We start from the raw sequence: 12,831 nt of genomic DNA, 5'->3' as shown, positions 1-12,831 counted from the left end.
TGTAAATATCCAATTGCTTACTAAAATGCATCTGTTTGTTATGATATGTAATAAATTGTTGTTGATGTTGATATCTTTTATTCTGTTTTTTGTATTTTCTTGTAGCCAATATATGCCTTACAGCAGGGGTAGGCAACCTCGGCCCTCCAGCTGTTTTGAAACTAGTCCCATGAGACATTGCAAGACCCTGACAATCACAGGCATGGCTCCTAGAGGCAGAGGCATGATGGGATTTGTAGTTGCCGACCCCTACCTTACAGCTCCTGAAGAAGCATTCAGAAAAACATGTTGAGCCAACAGGCATTTCTATAGCTTTATTAGCTTTATATGCAGTATATTATTTGTTATGCTGTGATAATTTTATATATGTTTGTCTGTTTATGAGAGTCAACATATGTTCACTCCTTTTTTTTAGATTTTCTTATTAATAAAATATTTCATATTTTCTATAAAACTGTTGTCATATTTGTTGTTGTTGGCACCATAAAAATCCCTTTTCCCAGTTCTCCGAATACATTTCAACTCCATAAAAGCCTATGTGTCCATGTACACATAGGCTTTTACAAGAGTTTAGAAGCTGCTGCGGTTAGGGGAGGATCAACCTCCCTCTCCTGAACACAGAAGAATCGGATTCAGGATAAAAACGTTATTCCTGACAGCCACAAAACGCAGTTTAACATTTTCCCAAAGCCAGCGGTCAATATAATCTATGTATCTATCTATCTATCCACCAAATCCACATTTTTGAGAAGAGCTTTTGAGAAGAAAAGACACCTAAGTGTCCAAAAACACAGGAAAAAGCATGAAAAAGTAAAAAAAAAAAAAAAAAAAAATATTGAAAATGCACGAGAAATTAAGGAAAAGTGGGGAAGGGTTTGAGAGAAAAAAAAACGCTTATGCTCAAAAAAGCTCAATAAAAAATCACTCAAAAGAGCACAACAAATCACAAGCTTGTTCAAGCTTTTAGGCAGAGAAATAAAAGCTCAAATGCCTGTAAAAGAGCAGCTTTTTTTTGAGCTGCAGTGTGCATGAGCCCTTAGGCAGCCCATTGCCAAAGCATGGGGAGTGCCGTCTACTGGGGAGCAGAAAATCAAGGATCAGGTAAGTAAAAATGCTTTTTGGGGCCCCCCAATTTTTAAACTGAATGAGGATGCGTAACCCCATGCACCAAAGCCATTGGTATTAAAACCTAACCTTTATTCAAACAATATAAAATGTATTGACTGTGTGTATGTACTGTAATTACTTCAAGGGAGGATTAGTGTTTATTGATAGGCATAAACAATGATTATTGTCGATACAGCCACCTAGACAGAAACAAGGAGTTAGCCCCTGCAGTGCACAGTCCTACAGCAAGGGAGGATTTTCAGGTTTCCTGGAGTTCAGCATTAAATATTACATTATTTATTCCTGGAGTTGAGCTTTAACTACCAAAACCATTGTACTGCACTAAACATTTTATCCAACTTCTTTATTATTGCATTCCTTGTTTTTAAAGGCTAGTATAAAGGAAAGGTGAAAGAAAAAAAAAGAAAAAACTTGTGTGTGTCCTTTTCCTGTATATTTGTACTAAGTAGATATCAAAAAGTTGGTAGGTATACATGCAGACTAAACTGCCCAGCAAAAGTGAGGGACAGGGGTGTGCCCAGCATATTTGGCGCCCATTTTGTAACACCTACCTCCATACATCAAAATGATGTTTATTAATAATAATAATAATGAAATTAAAATTCATGCATGCCAAGGGTGGGAGGGAAGACAGGAGTTGCTGTAATCTGAGATATTGAACTTGGAGGTGTGGCCAATAAAGTGGGTGTTGCTTCATGGTGTATGGCCTGCAATGTGGGAGTAAAATAAGTTCCAGAATTAGTGTAATTGGCAGCAAAAGTAAACCACAGCACGGGTGTTATTGGCAGCAATAATAACCCAGAGCACTGGTGTAAGTGACTTCTATAATCCCCCTCATTGGTGGTCAGTGGCAGTAAAATTAACTCCCCAGCATTGGCGGTCAGTGGCAGGCTGTAAAAATAACACCCTCCTGCATTGGTGGTTAGTGGCTGTAAAAATAATTTTCCGCCCAGCAACGGTGATCAGTCACTGAAAAAAATAATTTCCCGCCAGTATTGGTGGTGGAAGGCTGTAAAACTAGTACCCCCCCCCCCATCATTGTTGATCAGTGGCTGGCTATAACAATAACACCCCCCCCCCCCCCCTCGGCAATGGTGGTCAGTGGCTGCCTAGAACAATAATAATAACCCCCCACCACTGGTGTTTACTTACCTGAACACATGCTCCTGCGCTGAACTCTCTCTCCCAGTCAGGCTGGGACTATATTTCTACTATCAGGCAGAGATCACTAAGGTTATTGTCATGCTGAAGGATGAAGTTCCTTTTCATGTACAGCTTTCTAGCAGAAGCCTGAAGGCTTTGTGTCAATATTAACTGGTATTTGGAACTGTTCATAATTCCCTCTACCTTGACTAAGGACCCTGTTCCAGCTGAAGAAAAACAGCCCCAAAGTATGATGCTGTCCCCACCATGCTTCATGGTGGGTATGCTGTTCTTTTGGCGATGTGCAGTGTTGTTTTTGCGGCAAAAATTTCTTTTAAACTTATGGCTAAAAAGTTCAACCTTGGTTTCATCAGACCAGAATACATTTTCTCACAGGCTTGGATGTTTTTCTTCATAAAAAAAGGCTTCTGTCTTGCCAATCTACGCCATAGCCCAGATATATAAAGAATATGGGAGATTGTTGTCACATGTACCACACAGCCAGTACTTGCCAGATATTCCTGCAGCTCTTTTAATGTTGCTGTAGGCCTCTTGGCAGCCTCACTAACCAGTTTTATTCTCGTCTTTTCATCAATTTTGGAGGGACGTCCAGTTCTTGGTAATGCCATTGTTGCGCCATATTTTCTTCACTTGATGATGACTGTCTTCACTGTGTTCCATGGTATATCTAATTCTTTTGTACCCTTCTCCTGACTGATTCCTTTTAACCACTTCCGATTCACATTGGTACTTTGAAGGATGATATAGTTGTTATGGCAGCAGCTAGCTGCCATAACCCGTTATCCTCCTCTTCAGCGGGTGGTCCGGTTTAAGATAAAAAAGTGTTCTCTGTGGTGGATTTGCAGCAAGATCACTTTTATCGGCGGCGGGAGAGGGGCCCTCCGTGCCCTCCGCCGCTTACCAGAGCCGTCGTCATCGACAGTGGCGATCGCGTCTGTCCCTTTGCTGGGTATGGAGACGAGTGAGGGGAAGATGGCCCTGACCCATCTCCATATCACTGCAGGGTAGAAGCAACGTCAAAACGTCCCTTCCACCCATAGCTCTTAACTGCTTGCTGACCGGCGGCTGTCAAATGACGGCCAGGCAGCGCAACTCTTGTGGCGGGAGGCCATCATATGACGGCATCCCATTTAAACAGGTAATGCGCGCGATCGTGCGCGCGCATCCCTGTTCCTTCGGTGGCGGTGTGTCACGGAGACACCGCTCGCCACCAAGGGGGTGAACAGCCATTGGGTATGATGAAGTCATGGCCGATCACAGATGGTAAAACCCCTACTGTGCACGGCGCGTGCGTGCGATCGCGAGCGCACTGCGCACGCACGTCAGTGGCGGCGTGTTTCCGGGAAAGCTTGTCACCAACGCTGGTAAATAGCCATTGGCCCGCTGTTTACCCACATGATCGGTTTCACAGCCGATCACTAAATGTAAACAAACCGCGGTAACGAGACACACCGATTGTGTGTGAGGAGGAGATTGTGGTAACATCTCGTTACCGCTTACAGTGTACACCAACACACACTGATTAACCCCCCAAATAAAGAGGACCTGTCACCACCCATCATAGTACCTGTCACTTACAGTCCATCTGAGTACCTGTCACAGTCCATCAGAGTACCCGAGTACCTGTCACAATCCATCCGAGTATCCGAGTACCTGTCACAGCCCATCAGAGTATCCGAGTACCTGTCACAGCCCATCAGAGTACCCGAGTACCTGTCACTGCCCATCAGCGTACCTGTCAAAGTCCATATGAGTACCAGAATACCAGTCACTAGGCCATCAGAGAACCTGTCTCCAGGCCATCCGAGTACCCAGAGTACCTGTCACCAGGCCATCCGAGTACCCGAGTACCTGTCACCAGGCCATCCGAGTACCCGAGTACCTGTCACCAGGCCATCCGAGTACCCGAGTACCTGTCACCAGCCCATCAGAGTACCCGAGTACCTATCTGCAGCCCATCAGAGTACCCGAGTACCTATTTGCAGCCCATGCCTCATAGAATATACGTTGGGGTGTTTGCTTTCCAAAATGGGGTCATTTTGTGGGTAATTCCACTATCCTGGTGCTCCTGGACCTTCAAAAGTGTGATGGGTAGGAATGAAATGAGATGTGTCATTTATGCTCCTAGAACGCCTGAAGGTACTACTTCAATGTTCGGCCTCTCTGTGACCAGGCTGAGTAAAAGTCCTACACATGTGGTATTGCCATACTCGGGAGGAGTAGCAGAATGTGTTTTGGGGTGTAATTTTTGCTATATACATGCTATGTGTTAGAAATATCTTATAAATTGACAACTTTGTGTAAAAAAAAATGCGTTTTAATTTTTTTCCACATTTCCCAAAAACTTGAAAAAAATGAACCGTTCAAAAGACTCATTATGCCTCATAGATTATACGTTGGGGTGTTTTCTTTCCAAAATGGTGTCATTTTGTGGGCGATTCCATTGTCCTGGTACTCCAGGGCCTTCAAAAGTGTAATAGGTGGTTGTTAAATGAGATGTGTCATTTTTGCTCGTAGAACGCCTGAAGGTGCTACTTCAATGTTGGTGCTCTGTATGTGGCCAGGCTGTGTAAAAGTCTCACACACTCGGGAAGAGTAGCAGAATGTATTTTGGGGTGTAATTTGTTGTATGCATATGCTGTGTGTGAGAAATAACCTGATAATATGACAATTTTGTACAAAAAAATAAATAAAAATCTTCATTTTGCAAAGAATTGTGGGAAAAAATGACAACTTAAAAAAACTCACCATGCTACTTACTTAATACCTTGGAATGTCATATGGGGGGTATTTGTATTTTCCAGACTTGTTAGAGCCGGGGCACACGACTTCCAACGCGACTTTTGGAGGCAACTTGGAGACGACTTGAGTATGAATAACAGCGCGGCTTGGAGTGACTTCAACACGACTTGGGGCGACTTACAACACGACTTTGGCCGTGGCCAATCAGAGAATAATAAGCTCTCAAGAGGGAACTCCATGCCAAATTTTAAATAAAAATCTGGCATGGGACACCAGGAGAAGAGGCCAAACAGAGTGGAGAAGTCGGAAGAAGACCCCCAGAGCTGATTAATAAATTACTTTAAAAACTTGTGTTATGTTTTTTATTGACACTTTTTCCCCAGGTGAATGGGTAGGGGGCCAGGATCTGGGGTCCCCCTTATTAAAGGGGGCTCCCGGATTCCGATAAGCCCCCGCCCACAGACCCCCAATGGCCAGGGTTGTCGGGAAGAGGCCCTTGTCCTCATCAACATGGGGACAAGGTGCTTTGGGGTGGGGGGGCCCGCAGGGTGCCCTCCTTCCCCAAAGCACCAACCCCCCATGTTAAGGGCACGCGGCCTGGTACGGTTCGGGGGGGGGGGGCGCTCGCTTGTCCCCACCCCCTTCCTGACCGGCCAGGCTACGTGCTCGGATAAGGGTCTGGTATGGACTTTGGGGGGACCCCCATGCCGTTTTTTTGGTATAGGGGGGTTCCCCTTAAAATCCATACCAGACCTAAGGGCCCCATGCCAGTTTTTTATTTAAAATATGGTGTGGAGTTCCCCCTCGAGAGCTCATTATTCTGTGAGAGGCGACATTGTCACCTCAATATAGATGGAGATCCGACTTGGAGGCCACTTCCATTGAAATCAATGGGTACCAGTCGCCTAGAAGTCGGATAGAAGTAGTACAGGGGGGGGGACAGGAACCTTTTCTGAAGTCGGAGCGACTTCAGTAGTGTGCATTAAGACGGCTCTCATTCACTTACATTGATTTTTACATGTAGCGCGACTTAAGGTGACTAGGGGCGACCTGAAGTCGTATCCTGAGTTGCCCCTGTGTGAACGAGCTCTTAGAGCCGGTTCATACAGGGGCGACTCAGATCCGACTTCAGGTCGCCCCTAGTCGCCTCAGGTCGGACAACATGTAAAAATCAATGTAAGTGAATGAGAGCCGTCTTAATGCACACTACTGAAGTCGCTCCGACTTCAGAAAAGGTTCCTGTACTACTTCAATTTGACTTGTAGGCAGGGGCGGACTGACCAGTCGGTCACTCGGACGCCGCCCGAGGACATTAGGGGCCCATACTCGCCCATATGAGAGGCCACTTCCAGCGGCTGAATTACATGCCGCGATGCAGATAAGAACACTGCTAACTGTGCGCTGCTCCCCGCCGGCCCCTCCTTCCCCCTGTCTATCCCAGGTGCTTGTACTGTATGCATCGTGACATCACCTGGGACGGACGAGAAGAGTGGAGAGGCCGGTAGAGAGCAGCGCACCATTAGAAGTGTCTCAGGCTCAGGGGCGTGGCCTGACCTTGCATGGAGTAGGACGTGTGTCTCCGGAGCTCCGCCGAATGATCCTGTCTCCCACGCTGATCCTGTGACACCACAGCACCAATACTTACCTGAATACGTCTGGAAGGCTTCCCTTCATCCCGGTGGACATGTCTCCCTCGAAATCCCAGCGATCGGCGGCAGCGCGGCTGTCTCAATACCGCCGACATGTGAGTGAGGAGGGGGAGGAAAATGGCGGCCTCGGAGGAGACGGGAGGGCCGCGTGCAGCGGGAGACACGGACAGGCTTCTTGAAGCCATTACATTGTGCCGCACGTCCCTTACATCCCAAATTGAAGAAGTGCAAATGGACATCTCTTTAATAAGGCAGGATTTTCAGAAGCTGCGTGACCGGGTGAGGGAAACTGAGACCCGCATTAGCAATGTGGAGGACGCTCTCCCGCCACTGCAAACTGATGCTGACCACATGCAGAAGCAAATAGACCTCCTGCTTGCTAAGCAGGACGAAATGGAAAATCGCATACGCAGATGCAATATCCGACTGATTGGTCTTCCGGAAGGGGCTGAAGGTAAAGACCCCACAACTTTTCTGGAACAATTGCTGATAACTACCTATGGCCGGGAGTCTTTTTCCCCCGTGTTGACGGTTGAGCGCGCGCATCGTATGCCTGCCAGGCCTCCACCTCAAGGTGCACCCCCGCGCACATTCATTGCAAAACTCCTGAACTATAAGGATAGAGATGCTGCCCTGCACATGGCTCGGGAAAAGGGTAACATCCCTATAGGAAATGCTAAAGTTGCAATCTTTCCTGATTTTTCAGCGGATGTCCAGAAACGCCGACAGAGCTTCCTGGAGGCTAAAAGATTGCTGCGTGCACAACAAGTGAAATACTCTATGCTATTCCCAGCGCGCCTCAGGGTGGAGGCAGGGGACCGGGCACTTTTCTTTGAACAACCCAGGGAGGTCATAGCATGGTTGGAACGCAGAGCGCCTCGGGATAGAGCTGACTAAGAACCTGTGGGACGGGTGAGCTTACAACTTTTTTACTTTTCCCCTGGTGTCCTGGAAATATGGCATGCTACCTGATCCCTTTATCCTGCTCCAGCATCGCTAGGATGCTTGCATCTGTGGCGTCCGATACTCTTATGCCTTTTCTACTTTGGGATATGCTGGACTTTCCGATTCTGGACCTAATAGGGGAAGAACTTTTACGCATGCTGATGGTGTCAACGTTCATGGAACAAATTTTTTCCTTTTTTTTCTTCGTGTCCATATTGAGGGACTTTTTCTGCAATACATGCCTGTTAGTTTATCTCAACAATTTTGGGGGGTTTATTTTTCCTTTTTTTTTTTTTCTTCTCCCGGAGCAAGGGGAGACATGTTAGTCCTACGGACTGATTGCAGGGTGCAGCGGAAAACTGCTCTATTGTCTGCTGGGACTTCCTATTGCCATGGGGGAGTTGGTCACTGGGACCGGACAGCAACTGACACTTTTGCCTCTCTACCCAGGTCACCGCTGTGTGCTGTTATGCAGGGTGCTCTACTTTACCTGGCCTTCTGGTACCGGTGGCCACGACCCTTTTTCAGATTTATTGTTCTAGGTTTTCTTTCTAATTCACTGAAACTGGTTTTCCCAGCCAGGCATGTTTGGTTTTTGGGGGAATATACCCGCACAAGTTGGGGCAGGGTAGGGTGGGGGGAGGGGGGTAGATTGGTTTGGGTTTACATACAGAAGAGTATTATGAACAAGCTGGAGTACGTAATTGGATTATATGTGGCTTTTGATGACTGTTTTTTGCAACTACTGACTAAGCAGTCCCTATATGGGCTCGATCAAGCACAATTGTATTGGGGTGCGCTTACAGGAGGGCTGTTAGGGGGAAAGCTGAATGCACTCATTACTGTATATGACTATATGGCATCTATACGATTTTTTGTTTGGAACGTGAGGGGCCTGCGTGATAAAATTAAGCACGCGGCAGCTTTCACGTTCCTCAAGAAGCAAAGGGCGGAGGTGATGGTGTTGGTTGAGACCCATGTGGAGGGTGGACTGCAGATGGCCCTTAAGCGCCCTTTGATTGGGTGGGCATTTCATTCCACCCACACGTCTCACTCGAGGGGAGTTTCGGTACTTGTAGCTAAGTCTGTCCAATTTGAACTTTGCGAAGTTCTTACTGACCCGCAGGGCAGGTTTGTTTTTCTGCATGCTAAATTGTATAGGGAACCCTACCTTATTATGGCCTTTTATATCCCCCCTCCATTTAACATGGCGTTGGTTGTTGAGGGACTGTCTTTTATGTCCAGACACCCGGCGGTTCCTGTTATCTGGCTGGGGGATTTCAACACTACGCTTAATCCTTCCTTGGATAGGCTCAAACCCCCCGAGTTGATGGTGGGGCAGGCTGGGACCACTAGGCTGTCCAGGCTCTTAGCCACCATTCATCTTGTGGACACTTGGAGACACAAATTCCCTCAAAAGAAAGAGTATTCATACTTCTCACCCACACATGGTTCTCTATCACGTATTGATTTTATATTAATATCTCAACAACTCACTGCCAGACTCAGGGAAGCATTGTTTTGCCCCAGACTACTTTCGGACCACAGCCCCTACTCTATAGTGCTTGATGTACCCCTGGGTAGGCCTCCGCGGGCGTGGCGGTTAAATCCGTTCTGGCTGACATTATTACCCGACGATGGCACTATTGAAGCGGAGTGGACAAGATTTTTTGAGGACAATGACCACACGGCCTCGGATCCGGCCGTGTGGGATGCATTTAAATTACATGCTCGTTTGGTACTGACTACCCACATTAATAGGCTCAAGGCTGATTCGGCTACTGCCTTTGCTGGGGCTGAAGCGGATTTGAGCTCCATGGAACACACCTACATAAACAACCCGTCTAAGGCAAACGCTGATGCACTTAGACTGCAGTCGAGAGTGGTTTCCCAACTGCACCATGACAGGGCCCGACAGAAACTTTTTTTTACCAAACAAAAATATTTTGAATCTGGGGAGAGAGCTGGAAAGTTGCTAGCATACTTAGTGCATAAGGAAGACAGACCCCCGATTGTTATCTCTTTGCGTGGACAAGGAGATACAATGGTCACGGACCCTTCTGAGGTAGTGGCTAGATTTCGGGACTTTTTTGCGGACTTATACACCACTACAGTATCCGACGACACTACTCAGATGGACAGCTTTCTAGCTCAGGTGTCCCTCCCCCAAGCCACTGAGGAACAGGTGCAGGCTTTGGAGGCCCCCCTGACCACTGACGAAATAGTGTGTGCTATTGCGGAATTTGCAAGATCCAAGTCACCGGGGTCAGATGGTCTTCCCATTGAATTTTACTCCTGTTATCAAGAAATACTGGCGCCTCGGCTTCTCGCCCTCTACAGGAGTCTTTTTGATACACTGACACTGCCTCCATCCATGAGGGAGGCAACGATATTTTTAATACCCAAGCCTGGAAAAGATCCAGGTTTCCCAGAATCCTACCGCCCAATCTCCCTATTACAGATTGATATTAAGATTTTAGCTAAGATACTTGCTACTCGATTGAACGGAGTGATCCTTACCCTGATCCAGGCTGATCAAGCGGGCTTTATGCCGGGTTGGAATACGTCGTTCAATCTACGCAGGCTCTATATTAATCTACAGGCAACACATGAGGCGGTGGGTGAGCGGGTGGTGGTGTCACTTGACACGGCCAAGGCATTTGACTCTGTGGAATGGGGGTATTTGTGGAGGTGTCTCGAAGGATACGGCTTCGGCCCTAACTTTATTCGGTGGGTGAAACTGTTGTATCATCACCCTACGGCCAGGGTGGTGGCAAATGGGTGGTCCTCCCGGGCGTTTGACCTCAGTAGGGGTACCCGGCAGGGGTGCCCACTGTCCCCACTACTTTATGCCTTGGCTGCAGAACCTTTAGCGGTGTCGATCCGTACAGACCCTGAGATCAGGGGACTGACGGTGGGTCAACTAACGGAGAAAATCAGTCAATACGCTGATGACACGCTGTTATACTTGGCAGACTCTGGCCCTTCCCTCGCAAAGGCCCTGCACATGATAGAGTGGTTTGGTAGCTTTTCCGGTCTTCGTATAAACTGGGAAAAATCCCAAATCTTACCTATTGACAGTTTTCCACAGTCAGAATCTCAGGCCAGCCTGCCTCTTCAGCGAGTGGGAACTATTAAATATCTGGGTGTATATATCTCTAGGACTCCGGCAGATTATATTGCACTGAATATAGAACCTTTATTCCCCCTAGTACGCACCAAGCTTCAACCCTGGGCTCGTCTCCCCCTTGGGGTTTGGGGGCGCGTTAATCTTATTAAAATGGTTTTATTACCTAAAATACTATATGTGCTGTGGCACGCCCCGGTATACTTACCGCTAAAATATTTTAAATCCCTTGAAAGTCTTCTTAGACCCTTTGTATGGGGGAATAATAGGCACAAGCTTGCTTGGCAAGCTTTGAAAAGCCCGACTGATATGGGGGGCATGGCTCTTCCAGATCTAAATCACTACTATATTGCCTCACAACTGTCTCAACTTTTTCATGTGGACAAGATTGATAAACAACGGTTTCTTACCCTTCTCTGCCCCACCTGGGCTCAAATTGCAGATGATCCGATAGCTGCTGTCTCGACGGGGGCTGGGATCTCTGCACTAGAGCCAGGTAAACACTCCATGCTTTTTCATTACAGAAGGATTTGGGATCTGGCATCCACTAAACTGAATGTTATGTCCCCAAATGACTATACACCACTTTGGCATAACAAACAATTGCCAGAACTTCAAAAGATCCAGAGTGTTCAGTTATGGGTGTCGAGGGGCATATACTACATGCATCACCTGCTTCACCATGGCACTATTAAAACATTCCAGACGCTGCAGGAGGAATTTGGTATTCCAAACACTATGCTGTTTCAGTACCTTCAGGTTCAGCATGCACTCAGGGCACAATTTCCGCAGTCATTGCCTCAGCCTGCTCCCAACCCTATTGTCGCCATAGTGAAGGATACTGATCCCAAAAAGCTTATCTCGTGCTTCTATGGTATGCTTGCGGCCCCCATCTCGGCGAGACTGGCATATGCCCTAAAGTCCCGCTGGGAGGGTGATGTAGGTGAGCTGACAGATGAGGAATGGGAGGAGGCCCTGGAGACGTGCAAGCTGGTGTCCCCTAGGCTCCAAGACAGGCTTTCCCAAATTTACATGGTGCATAGAGCGTACCTCACCCCCCTTAGGACCGCCAAATATAATGCGAATCAATCTGTGTTCTGCCCGATATGTACTGTTGAGACTGGGACATTTTTCCACCTTATCTGGTCTTGCCCCAAACTGCAGGAACTTTGGATACAAGTAGTATCATTTCTACATGACGTTATGGGCTCACCCTTGGCCCTCGACCCCAAATCCTGTCTCCTAGGGATATTCCCCGAAGTATTGGATAAATTTACCAAAACTTTTCTGCAGGAAACCTTGTTTTCTGTTCGAAAAGTAATAGCTAGACAGTGGATGAGACCACTTCCGCCCAGGGTGGAGGACTGGAAACGGGAAGTTAATTCCACGCTGCCATATAAAAAATTCATATATAAAAATAGGGGATGCCCAGCCAAATACAATAAAATTTGGGATAGGTGGTTGCAAGAGGCTGCCACGTGTGATCAGGAATTTTGATGTAATGTTGAAGTAAATGCAATATATGTGCTATGACTTTGTTTAGCTGTGATCCATACTGTCTACTGCAACGGAGAAATGTTTCTTTATTTACTGTTATGGTTATGACGCAACACCTTTTGATTGTTCAGTGTTTGCCACTGTGATTGTACTCTTTGCAGTAATGTTCAATAAACAATACATGTTTAACCCAAAAAAAAAGAAGTGTCTCAGGCTCAGCATCCAGTGACTCGGTGAGTGAAGCCCGAGACACCAGGGCCGCCACACGTGATGTGGGGGGGGGGTACACATAGATGCATGGGTCCCGGGTCCCCCCATCCCACAGTGTCCTCCTGGCTGTGTGCATGTCCCCCTGTGCTGTGTAAGTGTCCTGTGTGCATGTCCCCCTGTGTGCATGTCCCCCTGTGCTGTGTGCATGTCCTCCTGTGTGCATGTCCTCCTGTGTGCATGTCCCCCTGTGTGCATGTCCCCCTGTGTGCATGTCCCCCTGTGCTGTGTAAGTGTCCTGTGTGCATGTCCCCCTGTGTTAGTGTCCCCCTGTGCTGTGTAAGTGTCCTGTGTGCATGTCCCCCTGTGCTG

This window comes from Lithobates pipiens, unplaced genomic scaffold (assembly GCF_037356315.1).
Source record: "Lithobates pipiens isolate NorthernLeopardFrog02 unplaced genomic scaffold, aLitPip1_a1.2 Scaffold_1, whole genome shotgun sequence".
NCBI classification, from domain to species: Eukaryota; Metazoa; Chordata; class Amphibia; order Anura; family Ranidae; genus Lithobates; species Lithobates pipiens.
This window is presented reverse-complemented; position numbering follows the sequence as displayed.